At 34.5% G+C, this 14842-nt stretch overlaps 1 long non-coding RNA gene across 3 annotated transcripts; it reads right to left on the bottom strand.

The window, feature by feature from the left end:
* On the bottom strand, positions 8725-14007 carry LOC107643282. 3 transcript variants are annotated; one of them, XR_002362609.1, is made up of 5 exons: positions 13379-14007; positions 13205-13297; positions 11442-13124; positions 10442-10525; positions 8725-9015 (listed from the first exon to the last, which is right to left on the bottom strand). It is a non-coding gene; the product is annotated as an uncharacterized LOC107643282 (long non-coding RNA). The 3 variants fall into 3 exon arrangements; XR_001620808.2 differs by lacking the exon at positions 8725-9015 and having other exon boundaries at positions 10210-10525; positions 11442-12955; positions 13049-13124; XR_001620807.2 differs by lacking the exon at positions 8725-9015 and having other exon boundaries at positions 10210-10525.

The following is a 14842-nucleotide window of genomic DNA, read 5'->3' as shown; positions in this document are numbered from 1 at the left end:
AGATGTGCTATTAATATAAATATTATATAAATGATGCATGATTGAGATTAAAAATGATTGATAATTAGTATAATTATTCATTAAATGCTAATTTTCATATAATTACAAGAAATATACTTTTCTAAAATAAGTTGAGAAGAAAAAGATATGCATACTGGCATCAGATCGCGTTACGTCAGCATTTTTGGCGTCATAATGCTATCCGTTATAGAATAATATAATAATAATAATGATTATCAGATTTTTTAACTCAACTATTTTATTTTTTCTTAGTTATACTTAAAGTAAATAAGAATAAAAATAAAAATAAATCTATAAACCAAAAACAAAAGAAATTTAACATATTTAAAAATAATTGTCATAATATATAAATTGAGACAACAATTTAAATTTCTCTAAAACTAATATAATCAAATGCTAATATTAGAACCAAATTATTTAAATAATATTTAAACTATTCTAGACCATAGACACATATAGATTAGAGTCAGTCTCGTAACGACAACCAACTGAAATAATGTCACTAGCTTGAACATTTAGAATCTGTGCAAATTCATACTATCCTTTTATTAAATAAGTTTCATCATCCTCTATTCATGTAATACGGCAAAATATAGAATAGGCACACCAAGAAACTAAATTGATCTTTATTCCCATTAGTAGCATTGCATTGACGCACCAAAAGGCCAGTAGTTACTGAAAAAAATATGTTATAAAATTATTTTTATTACAAAAGATTTGAAAGAATAAAATTTAAATACAGTACCAATATTTGAATTTCTATCTTCAAGTTTGACACAATTCTAGTAAAAGTGAATCTAAATTGAAGAAATTTAATCTCATTATATGCTTTACTTCAAAGATTTTTCGGTAGAAGTAGGAAGCATGGAGGGAATGGAATTTGAACTTGACCTTTAAAACTCCTTAGATGAAATTACTTAATAAAAAATCAAGCTTCTCTTAAAAAAAAACTAACTTTACCCATATTCTATTAGGTTGGTCATAATATATGAGTAGATCCAATTATTCTTCAATAAAATAGAGTTCACTATCCCTTTGTTGAATTCTTACATATATGTAATTAGAACCCCGATCAGTGAATACAACTCGAGGTGGTATTTGATGGATGTGATGCATTGTAGTAAACGATTACAGCAAAGGACAATCACGCTATAACGTTAGACGAAAAGAATAATTTTCAATAAGAACAACTATCAAATTATCAAAAGAATAATAATAGAATGGCCACATAAAAAAAATCATAAAAAATTGTAACTTGTACTTTAAAAGGATCAACTTCGATGAAAAGCGAAGAATACATTCTTATTTTACAAAATAGTCAAGAAAGAATAACAAATTAAAAAATTAAACAAAATATTTTGGCTCTTAAACCTAGACTTATAAACCACAAAAGAAACACTACATATAACCTTTAGTAACATAAAATTACTTATAGAAATTAATTATCAAATTATCAAAAGAATAATAATAGAATGGCCACATAGAAAAAATATCAATAGAAATTGTAGCTTGTACCTTAAAAGGATTAATTTCGATGAAAAACAAAGTATACATTCTTATTCTACGAAGTAGTAAATAAAGAATAACAAATTAAAAAATTAAACAAAATATTTTGGCTCTTAAACCTAGACTCATAAACCACAAAAAAATATTGTATATAACTTTTATTAGCATAAAATTAATTATAGAAACTAATTATTGATATCAGTATCAATTTGATACTATATGTTACACATGTGCATTAGAATGAATATTAACAAAGCTATTAATAATTTCGATCATATTTATGTCTAATTATATTTGATTAAAAATTATATTATAACAATTGACAATTAGTATAATTATTCATTAAATATTAATTTCATACCTAAAATAAGATTAAAAGAGAGAGGCAAGCATATTGATATCAGAATATGTCACGTCAGTATTTTTGGCGCCAAAATACTACCTGTCGTAGGATAATATATTGATGTTATTTATTTAAAATATAAAATATAAAAAGATTAAAACAAATTAGACAATAAAAATATTTTAATTTTTTTCAAAAAGTTGAATGAAAAAGTATCTAATTCTAGATTAAGGTTATTCACAAATATAGATAATCTTATTACCAACCAATTATAATGGTTATGTAATAATCGAGTACAATTGAGTCAGATACGATTAAATCTAACTTTAATTAGTTTGGTATTGGTTTTTGAGTGGTGGACCTGAATCATCTTGACTACCTAATTACGTTAATTTAAGTGTGTAAGAGAGTCCAAAATGATTCTTGAAATTTCCAACTCGCATCAAATAAGTTCCTCACTTTTAAAATGATTGAATGTATTCTCCCACTCTTAAAAATATGAATTTTCGTTAGTCCAAAAATCACCAGACATTTTAACGTTGTTGATATGTATAATTAAGTGCCAAGTTGATATTTAACTAAACGACATCATTTAGTGGTAGACCTCCAATTAGTGCAAAACGACGCCGTTTGCACCCTATAATATGTCTTTCCCAATTAAAAAACTCCTAAATAGTCTCCCCCATTAACAAAAGTTACTTTCCCACTAAAAATGATTCCAAAGACATTATCGTCACCTTCATCGCCTCTTTGTCTTCCGCAAGTCAGCGTTGTCGTGGCTCGCCAGAGTTCGTCCACTGTCCCCTCATTTGATTAGCAAAACTCTTCATATCTATCAACATTATTAGACTCAAACATTTTGTCACGGTGAGTGGTAAGGGTTTAGGTTTTTTTTTGTACTGTGTTGGTATTAGTTGGGTGATCATCCTAGTAGATTGTGATTATGATGCTTGCATTTAACTTTTCTAAATATTTTCTATCATTCATTTTTTTCATAGTTGTGCTCCAGGGTTTAGGATTTTTTTACCATTGTACTAATTTTTTGTGGTGATATTTTGGTTTGCAAAGTTAAATGCATGTGTTAGTGTAGTTAACGATTTGTTAGTATGGCTGTAAATATGTATATTTTTAATAAGTGATTGTTTAACATTTTCTGAAAAATGGAATGATGAACTCTGCTATATTTTATTGTGTTTTTTTCAAATGAGTGATTGGCTGAGACTCATTTTTCACTATGGAGGGAGGTTCGAGACCCAAGCTTTTTTTATGGCAAAATTGTGTACATACACATCAAGCCGCACCGATGAATGGCTTAGAATTGATGCAGATTACTTGGATATTTTTGTCATAATTGGTTAATACAAGGAGTTAGGTTATGATAAGTTGATGCTTGCTGTTACTTGGACCCTAAAGAAAATTTAGAGTACAGTTTTAGGAGGTTGAAACTGGACCATGATCTAACGGGCATGGTTAGCCTCTGCCACCAAAATGGTAATATACTAATATCATCCATATCTATTTTGAACATGGTCCCTCTGTCCCTGAGTTTATATATTATATAAAATTGTTTGACGATGATGAATGTGTTGGTGGAGGAGGTGACAAGAATAGCAATGTCTCAGGCTTAGAGCAACACAATTGTGTTAAGAAAATGAACATAATTCGAAGTCAATTGTGTGACCTTATTGAGCAAGAGACTCCAACACCACCTAGTGAGCCAATTGTACAATTGAATACTAACTCATCTGGACCCACACCATAGTCCACACCAAAGGCCATACTGAAGCCCCCACCAAAGCCCGCTATCAGCATTCCCTTAGCACAGCCAAATTCCATTGCTCCCAAAATTTTTTTATCACCACCAAGCCATTGTCTCAACCAAGTCCGACTACACCCACTCTTTCAACTCAGAAAAAAACCTAACACAAACTGTTCAGAGAAATTGCACCACCAAAACAACAAAAATGTTTGGTAGCTTTAAGTTTAACACTTCAATAAAGTCACCTAGAAAATCTGTGACAGGATCTCATGGCAAGAAGGCACCTTGAAAGCTAATCATTGGGGCTGATGGTGAATTATCTGATTCATATGAATCTGCAGAAGATATTCTTTACAAAATACACATGCCACCTGGATTTTTAGAATCCAGCGCTGAATCTAAGACAAAGACATCTAAAAAAAGGTAAAAGCAAAATGTCAATACTTCATACAAGAAAAAAGAACTAATTGTGCATGAAGAAGACTTAATCCTCCCAACTGATAACTCGAACTTTGATAAGGATGGAGGATATGAATCTCATAAGCAGAGTTTTAGTAATTTATTTAGTTTGGTGTAATCTACGTTTTGCTAAATATATTTGTTTGGACTTATATATTTATAATATATTGCATTTTATTAAATTATTCATTTACATGTTCATTTTTGAGTGGCTCTTGGAAGTCAGATGAGTTGAGCACTCTACCAAATTCTGATGATGAGACAAACCCAGTTGTGAATCCAATCTTTAATGATACTGCCAAGTTCGATCATGTCATGTTAGGTTGGAACTAGGGATAAAATTTACAACTAGGAAATCTTCAAGAGGGTTATTACAAACTATACTCTATAAGAAAAAAGGGAAGTAAGGTATTCAAAGAATGACACTACTAGAACTAGAGTTATTTGTAAAAACAAAGAGTGTCATTAGTTAGTCTATTGTTCTTATAACAAGAAACATGCATGCTGGCAGATTAAGACATTTAATGATATGACTATACTTGTGAGAAAAAGACAAAAAATAGGTGTGCAACTAGAAAGTGAGTTACTGAAATCATAATAAAAAAAAGTAAGGAAGTAACCTACTTTTAGGCAATGTGAGGTATTTGATTATTTCAAGAGAGAAACTGGAGTTCAATGTCTAGGACTAACATTACAAGATCTTTAGGAGATGTTAGGAAGATTGTGTGTGATGCCTAGGCATCTTTAGTACTTTTTAGGTTTCTTTTTTATTAGTTTTCTTCGATTTAAATTAAAGCTCTTATATTTTTAGTGAAGTTTTCATGATTAATTATATTCTTAGAGTTGTGTTAGAATGAATGTCTTTTCAAGATATAATTAAGCAAATCAGGATAAAATTCAGAAGAAAACACAAAGTTTGGTGGTGCCATCTTCAAGAGGCCAAGCCCAGCGCCTAAACTCCAAGCTAGGCACCCAAATCTGGAGTCTAGCTCTAAGGATTGGCGCCCAGCGCCCATATTGTAACAACCTAACTTTTACTACCTCATGATCGCACTAAAAGTCCAGACATTATCTACCTCTACTCCTTTACTTTGATACTATTTTTATTTAGTATTGAGCCTTTGTGAAAATACAACCGTATTTTTAATTATGGAAATAAAAAGTCTGTACTTTAAACCACTTAATCACATAAATATATTCACATAGTACTAAATACATAGACTTATTCAAAATTTCTAAAATGCAAGTCCTGTCCCTCTAAAACTCAAAATGACAAAAAGGCGAGGAAAAAAATCTCAACTAAACCAAAAACAAAAAATACAAATACATATAGCCCTATAGTTCAGTCGCGACTTTGCGCCAAAGCTTCCTGAACCTATCACTGAAATGTTGGATATAAAAATGGGTGAGAATATCATCTTTTTGGTTTCTCAGTAGGGAAGGGAATATCATTAAAGCAAAGAAATACTTGCAAATAGAAAGAATTCCCTTATAAAAATAGTTTCTTTTTAAAATAACCCTTTAGAAAAGCTTTATGAGAAATCTTACTTTGAAAAGGTCGTAATGGATCTTATTTAGTTTACAAATTCGTAAAGTAAATCTTTTAAAAAGAGAAAAGACCAAAGGCGTGCCTAAGGACTTCCTATCCAACCAACTTACATCACTCATTTCTATCCAACCAATACATAAACTAGAGTATTAGTACAATACCAAGTCTAATCTACCTCAACCTTCATCACCACATCAGGAACAACCCTCAGCGTCATCACTACCAGCATGAGGGATCTCTTAGTTTTCAAACACAGACAAAACAATGCAAAGCATACACAAATAGAGAATACAGATAGAGTAATTAGATCAAGTATCAGATAGATGTAATTATTCAAATAGGCAAACTAAATACAAGATGCACACCCAAAAAATACACACAAATGCAAATGATGCATGTCTGCCCTATGGCCGATGATATCATCTGTCGGTTATACAGCCAAGCCCGACATGTTTGGTAGCTAACCCTGGATAGTTGGTGCGCAAGAGTGAAACTCGCACAACTGAACCGGCAAGTGCACCGGGTCATCCAAGTAATACCTCAGGTGAGTGAGGGTCAATCCCACGAAAATTGTTGGATTGAGCAAGTTGTGATTATCTTGCAAATCTTAATCAAGCGAACAGAAAAGATAATGGTTGTTGTAGGCGCATAAAATAGAATAATAAAGAAAGCAATTAAGAATTGACGTAAAAACAATAGTAAGAAATCAATTAAGGCCTCGGAGATGCCTGTTCTTCTGGATTGATACTTTTTACTGATTACTTTAATAATGAGTGATTCATTCAATGGCAAGGCTGTAAGTGATTAAGACAGGGGTAGTGGTCATTAATCTCCTCTGATCCAAATCAAACACCCGAACAGGTCAGTCAATCTGGACGAGGATAAAGCTCACGCAATTCAATCTCTGATGATCCTACTCAAAACGCCACAGACAAGGTCGGATCTTCCAGATCGAAGAATGAAGCTCTATGATTCTAGCCTTAATGCCACAGGGACTTTAATTACCCATGACTAACGGGATTTCATGTCACATATCCCAATTAGACCAAATAACTTGTTGGAACCTGTGATGTACTCTCAAGCTGTAGCTCAATACTATCCGGGTCAGGACTCGTAAAGAACTCATGTAGAATAAGGGGTCATACTCTCATTCCACCCTAGATTCATAAAGATGAAGAACGATAATACATCATAGAATGAAATCAAACATATATTAAAGTAGAAAAGTAATGATATTAATCCATAGGAATGAGCTGAGCTCCTATCCTTAACCTAGGAGGTTTAGCCGCTCATATTTTACAGAAATAAAGTGTGATAAGTTTTGAGAGGCTGAAGATCCTAAACATGGGTGATCTTCACCTATATATACTAATCTAATAATTAAAAATTACAAAAATGAAATAAACTAAACAGAAAGGTGCGAAAATCCACTTCTAGACCCACTTGGTGAGTGTTTGGACTGAGCTGGCATCCAACTTGGCTGAGTGGGCATTGAACGCCCACTAGGGGGTGTCCACGCTGCCTTGATGCTCCCTTGGTGGCATTGAATACCAGTTTTAGGTGTTCAACACTGGCCTTGGTCCTTTTGGGGCGTTGAACACCAGAAAGGGGATAAGTTGGGCGTTCAACACCCATTTTGGGCAGCCATTTCCATAAAAAAGTATAGACTATTATATATTTCTAGAAAGCCCTGAAAGTTATCTTTCCAACGCCGTTAAGAACGCATCAATTAAACCTCTATAACTTCAGAAATTCTCGTTTGAATGCATGGAGGTCAGGATTTGACAAGATCTGCTATCGTTTCTTTGCCTCTGAATCAAACTTTGCCAAAACTTGCCATTTTCACCCAAAAATCACCTAAAATCATAAGAAAAACACAAAAACTCAAAGTAGCATCCAAAATATGAATTTTTCACTAAAACTTACTAAAACATACTAAAACTTGATAAAATGTACTGAAAACACTAAGAAAATGGACCTAAAAAGTGTATAAAATATCCGCTCATCAATAGTCTATGTGTGCGTACATCTCTCAAGAGGGATTCACTTGGAGGAATAATATCTAGAAAGGTCTAAGTGTCCGGCTGATGAACTAATTTTTGACGGTTTAGAATTTCACAAATGAAATCTCGTTGCAAGTATAGTTTCTAAACCAACAAATAATCCTCTCATGCAAAAAATTATTTGTCACAAGTACAAACCCCTAAAAATAATAACGAAAGTATTTAAACCTCGGGTCGTCTCTCAAAAGAATTGCAGGGAAGTGTTCTTGTTATTGGTTATGAGATGTATATTTTGGAATTTTGAATAAGGAACAAGAAAAGTAAATTGCAAGAATAAAACTAATAGCTAATAAAGCTCATGGCAAGGAATGAGAACTAAAAGTTCTATCCTTATTATCTTCCTCAATTGTGACATCAATTGTCCATTGCTCCCACTTAGTCAACCTTTAACTATGAAGGAAAGTCAAGTGGATAAATCAACTTGAATCCTCAAGCCCTAATCAACTCCTAAAGAAAGACTAGAATTAGTGGAATTCAAATCAACTAGCAACTTTCAATTATCAATCAACAAAAGAATTTGATAACTCAAGAGTCTCCAATTACTCAACCAAAGCCAAGAGGAGGAAAATCTACTCTATAATCCAACCAAGCATTTTATCAAACACTTGGAAGGCACAAAAGCAAAGCAACATAGAATTGCAAGAAAAATAAATCTTCAACTACTAATTGTAAGGAAATTAACAATAATTAAACTCAACAATAAAGGAGATGAAACATAAATTGCATTTAAGAGAAAATAGAAGAAGAGCGCATCAACAACAAAGTAAACAATTACAAGAATTAAAGTACAAAACTAAGAAAGAAAAGGTAGAAGAACAAGAAATTGAAGAGGAAAAGTATATCAAAGCATGAAATTAACCTAGATCTAAGAAATCCTAATCTACCCTAATCCTAATTCTAGAGAGAAGAGAGAGCTTCTCTCTCTAGAAAACTAACTAAAACATTTCCTTCAAAATTCAATTATGACTTCCCCCCTTGACTCCTCTTGATTTCGGCATGTAATAGGCTCTGAAATGAGTTGGATTTGGGCCTAGGAAACCCAGAAATCGCCCCCAGCGTTTTCACTTTAATGAAGTCACGTGTGAACGTTGACGCGTACGCGTGGGTCACGCGTACGCGTCGCTTGACATTTTTGCTTTCCATGCGTACGCGTCATATACGTGTACGCGCCGCCATGTGACTTCACATTCCACGCGTGCGCATCTGCTGCGCGTGCGCGTCGATGAATGCATCCCAAATCCTTGATTTCCCATAATTTTTTCACTTTGCATGCTTTTCTCTTCATTCCTTTGATCAATTCCTGGCCCTTTTCAACCTGAAATCACTAACACACACATCAAGGCTTCTAGTAGAATCAAAGGTGAATTTAAATTAACCAATTAAGGGCTTAAAAAGCATGTTTTCACTTTTAAGAACAAATTAGGAGAAATACATAAAACCATGCCATTTTACTGGATAAATGTGGGAAAAGGGTGATAAAATCTCCTAAATTCAGCATAGAATGCTCCATGAAATAGTGGTGCATCACCGGCCACATCTTGCGACGGAGGATCAACATTTGGGAGCAAGCAGGATAAAACCACCATCCTTGCATCTATCCAAGAAGATCAAATACAAATTGGGTGCAAGCGGGACAAAACCACTATCATTGCATCTACCCAGAATCTCAAACCATAACTGGAGAAAGTGGAATAACATCACTGTATCTACCCAGATAGGTATATCTTAATCAAATTTAATTCATTATGTAAGCTGGATAACACACAGACCTTGCCAATTCAGCCGTACTCTGTCATCGTCAATCTCATCATAAAATTTATCATTTAACATAATCATAATCGCCACTTGTCATATCATAATCCTCATCAACCACAATCATTATTCCACGTAAATATAATCAATCGGAACCAACACCACATTCTTAATCATTACTAATTGGTTCATCAATAACGTAATCATCATCAATCATAATCCCTCGCACATGTCTCAACTTAAATCAAAATTCTCATCATACTCATCAATAATTCAATACCAGAACTCTACTCCGCACACTTTAACATGCACCGGATTGGACTTGGACCATTACATTCGGCTTGTGGGTATGAGGTCTCTAATACGACACCCTATACTTGAGGTCAAGCTTGTATACAAACTCAATTAGAACATAATCATTTATAGCCAACAACAATCTAGGTCAAACACGGCATAATCCATTCAATCTCATCGAATCACATTTCTCTAATTAATCACTTTATAGATTGACAAACCAAACTTTCCTATTCCTTAATTTCAGTTTAATAATCCCAAAGTTCCACTATTATCCAAGGTTCGAAAAATCGGACCGGTCATCAAACTGCTCTAGCTACTGGTTCACTGGTGTCTAGTTCACTGGTCCAACCGGTCTAACCGGTGGTTCAACCGGAAAAACCGTTTTAAAATAAAATAATAAATAAATTATAAATAAACATTCTAAAATATAATTATAGTATAATATAAATATTAAAATAGGTTTCAAATTTAAGAAACAACATTAAATTCATCAATCAAATTCATATAATCTTATTAATATACAAATTCAAGTTAAATAGTATAAAAAAATACCAAATATTAAATGTCAACATAAAGATTTATCAATCATCAAAACCTCAAGATGTTCTTGTGAGTTTCTTTTTTTTGGGGATAATTATTTAAACATATTATGTAATTATGATTGTGATTTCAACTATTGTGCTAAGAAAAACCTTCAAGTAACAAGGATATGTTGATGGTGGTGGTGTCTTCTGAGGCATCAATGTCTCCTCATCCAGCCCCTCCAATTTCTTCAACTAAAGCCATAACAAAAGGAATGGTACCAGAAAATGAGGTAGTTAATAGATCATCAAATGAGAAGCTTTTTGTTATTTCAAGTGAAGATGAACAAGCCAATGCACAAGTTTGAATGTAGCAACTTAACAGAACTTAACAGAGTCAGAAAGAAAAAAGAAGCAGCAACAAAAGTTAAATACAGCAACAAATAATCACTCTAAACCCTGAAGTTAATAACTATTTTAACAAAAATTCAGAAACATCATACTTAAAAATTAAAAAATGGCAACAGCAGCATAACAGAGTAACAAAACATTCAAAACCAAACTTCAAGGACCATCAGCAACAGCAACAGATCCAGAACCAACTTTCAAACATTCAGAATAAAACTTCAAACCATCGGCAAATACAGGACAGACTCAATAATGATTAACCATGTTAGGAGCCATCAGCAATTAAAAATAGCAGCCACAAGTCCACAACACAATGATTAACCATGTTCTTAACCTAAAGCAGGAGCCAAACACAATGAAAATTAACAGCATGTTCTTAACCACAACACAAGACCATATCAGCAATTTTGCCTACAGCAATTTTGCCTACAACATTCAACAATATTGCAAAACAGAGTAAGTTCCCACTTTCCAGCATTAACAAAACACAATGAACACTAAAACGGAGTAACAAATTAAGTGTTCTGGACTAAAACAGAGTAAGTTTCCAGCATATTAGGTGTTCTGGACTAAAACAGAGTAACAAATTAACAATTACAAAGCAGCAAAACACTAAAGCAGTAATATTAGGTGTTCTAGAATCAGAACCATACATTCTAAGAAGAACGAAGAACGCAGACCCAACACCCAAGATGAATTGAAGAATTATGGAACAAAAATTGAAGAAGAAGTTCAGAGAAGATGAAGACGTGGAGTCACTCACCTGGGTTCGAGATGCCAGCGAAGACGAAGAGGAAGAAGCGGCGGTGCGGTGCTGAGGACCAGGCGACGGCGGTGGCACTGACGACCTGAGGACCGCGGCGACGATGGAGGGCTACTGGGCTGGGAATGCTTCAGACGGCTAGGTACACCGTTCACGAGTGGAGTGAGACTGAGATGAATGAATGGGGAAGAGACCAGGCGACGGCGGTGGTGCTAACGACCTGAGAATCCCGGCGACGATGGACGGCTACTGGGCTGGGAATGCTTCAGAGGGCTAGGGTTCACCGTTAGTGAGAGTGTGAGACTGAGATGAATGAATGGGGGAAGAAGGGGGGTTTAGGGTCACAAGTGGGTCCAGGTCGGGTTTCATTTTTTTTAAACAATTAAAAACGGCGTCGTTTTAGAGGAACCAGCCGGTTACCAGTCCGGCCCAACCGGCTGGTTTTCGGCCAGTTCACCGGTTTTTGGCCGATTCACCAGTTTTCGACCGGATTTCTCACCAGCGGTTTTTGGAGGAGGACCGGACCGTTTGCATCGCCGGTTCGCAATTAAACCGGTCAAACTGGCCGGTCCAGTCCATTTTTCAGAACCTTGCTATTATCTCGTAATTCTTGTAAATCACAACTCAACTATATGTTCCACAAGTATCTCTTTTTTCTTCCACTCACAACTTAGCTCTATTTAACACTATCTCATTTTACAATTTCTAACCCGAACCCATGGATTGATAAAGTAATTTATCTTTTTTAAATCTTTAATTAAATAAATAAATCTCTTTTTGTTGTTATTCAAATTTAAATAAGTTAAATCATAAACCAATTTTAAAACCATTTCAAGTTTTAAAACTTTTTCAATAAGGCTCAAAGCCATACCAGTTAAAAATCAAAAATCCTATTTTGAAACCCCGAAAGCGTTTATCCTCAAATCCATTATTTTAGTTACTTTAAATTCTTAAAAAGTACTCATGACATATTACTTTTGATAAATTGACCAAACCAAACTCATTTTCGAAACAATAACCAAAACTTTCAAAACCCTTCAAATTCTTAGAAAAATTTCGGCAGAACTTTCCCTAAAAAATGGAGTTTACCACCCTTCATGGGTTCCCTCAATTCAACTTCAACACAACAAAAATTAGCATTTCAATTCAACATTCTAAGTCCGTCATTCAAAACCAATAATGATCAATTTCAATAAAAAAAAAGGACCAAAATCAACATATTCAATCAATTTCACCAAAAATTATGAAATTAACCAATCACCAACAAAGACAACATTTCAATCACAGTAGAAAAATCATTTACATCATAGACATTTATCTATTTGCATTAACCTATTAAACTTGTCAAGTATTCAAAGCCCAAAACATTTTCATTTTAAAACAATCCTAGCCCCTACCTCAATTAACCGTAATCCAGAAATTAAACACGGCAATTTTCTTTTATTCTTAATTCGCAACAGCAACCTCATTGATTTCCAAGCAACCGCAATAAATACAGCAGCAACAACGCATATCTGACATAATTTGGATTTAATGCAGAAATTGAGGTTAAGCGAAACTAGAATAAATTATTGCGGCAAAAAGATGTAAAACATATTCGATCTTACCATGAGGGACGGCCAAGAATGCTGTGGCAGCAACTCCGGCAGCCACAAATGCAGCATGCAACAACGGTACACACTCCTACGACATTAATACCTCAAATTCTTTAACAAGCTATAATCAAGCACTAACTGCGAAGGTCCAAAATAGAATACACTTACTGTAACAACATAACGAAGCAGTAGCAACTCTGAACAAACCTGGCAGCAGCAACAGCGACAACTTTCACCGCATGCAATCCCAGTAAATTAACCCTACGGTACCAACATCTCGACCTCTTTAACAAACTGTAACAGAACACTAGATATTGAGGGTTCTGAAAAAAGAGAAATTACCGCACTTAGGAAGATTGCCAGGACAGAGCAGCGGCAGCTCCGACGGTAACTCCCGATGGCGAGACTTGCAGCGAGGAGCTCTAGTGGTGACACAGCAGCGACTTCACGGCTCCCTCTCACTCTTTGTTCCTCGTTCTTGACGGCGACAAGGCATGACGGAGCTGGCAGCAGCAGGGCGCTATGGCGGTGACCCACGACGAGGACAGCGATGAGTCAGCTTCTTCCTCTCCTCTGGCTCGCTCTCTTCTGCGAACTCTCTCTCTCATGCGCATCTCCTTTTGGGCCTCCCCCTCAAGCTCGTGACAGCAGTTATCTCGACGACGGCTGGCTCAAGGCGACGGCGACGCAGACAGCCTCAGTCAATGATGGTGGTAGCTCGGATGATGATCACAAGGCGCGACGGTTCCTCCTCGCGTGTGGCATGGACGGCGGCGACAGCGGCACTAGGCCCTACCGGCGCTGCTGTTCCCTCTTTTTCTCTCTTCATCTCCGCTGTGTGTATGTGTGTATTTTGTGTGTATGTTGAGTTTTGGGAAGAAACAGGGTGGCGGTTATGGCTAAGTTAGAAGGAGTTAGGGTTAGTGTGTTTGATTTTTAGGATTAGGGTTTGATTTGGAGATTTTTGGGTTAATTGGAGTTTGGTAATTTTAATCAAATTAAGGTATAGAGTATTAATTTGAAATCTAATTTAATCCCTTAAAATTATTTTAAAAATATTATTTATTATATCAATTTACTAATTGGCTTTCAATCAAGACTTTTAATTTAAATAGTCAAAACCTCATTATTTTTGAATTTCTAAAACTTTAAATTGTAAATAGGAAAATGATCAATAATTATAAAATAAGATAAAATCCTTAATTTATTTTAAACTCAATTTATCAAAACTTACTTTAATTATCTTTAATAAAATAATTTTTGAAATTAAAGTCTTTAATGAATAAATAAATTGAAATTAGCTCGTAATAAGATTTTTTCAAAAATTCTAGGTCTTACATTCTATCCACCTTATAAAAATTTTCGTCCTGAGATATATAAAAATAGTTTCAACTTGTTATAAAATAAGTGAAGAAGGTATGATAAGGTGCCAAAATTTTCAAAATAGACTTGATGGGTTCGTGTTAAGTTATTATGGGCGGCGTCACACATCCTTATTCGTTTAACAACCCGAAAACTTCGCTGCTTTCAAACTCGCTTATCACTCCGTTTCAAGTTCACTCGAATATCTAATGTCATCCCCAACACTTATCATATATTAAAAGTTTCTCAACTTCCATTCCTTTTGAACTCTTATCTTGATCCTTCAATCTTTTCAATACGTCCAACTCTATAAACTTTTTGTTCTCTCACAACCCTCTGGTGAGTTCCGAAAAATGACTATCCTTGCAAACTTCACCAAATACTTGCTATCTCGTTACGTCCATCAAATGTGGTCTATATAATTTAAATCTTGATTCACCTTCT

The sequence above is a fragment of the Arachis ipaensis genome, chromosome B05, assembly GCF_000816755.2.
Source record: "Arachis ipaensis cultivar K30076 chromosome B05, Araip1.1, whole genome shotgun sequence".
Classification (NCBI taxonomy): Eukaryota; Viridiplantae; Streptophyta; class Magnoliopsida; order Fabales; family Fabaceae; genus Arachis; species Arachis ipaensis.
Note: the sequence above shows the minus strand (reverse complement) of the source record. Positions and strands in the feature narration are given on the sequence as shown.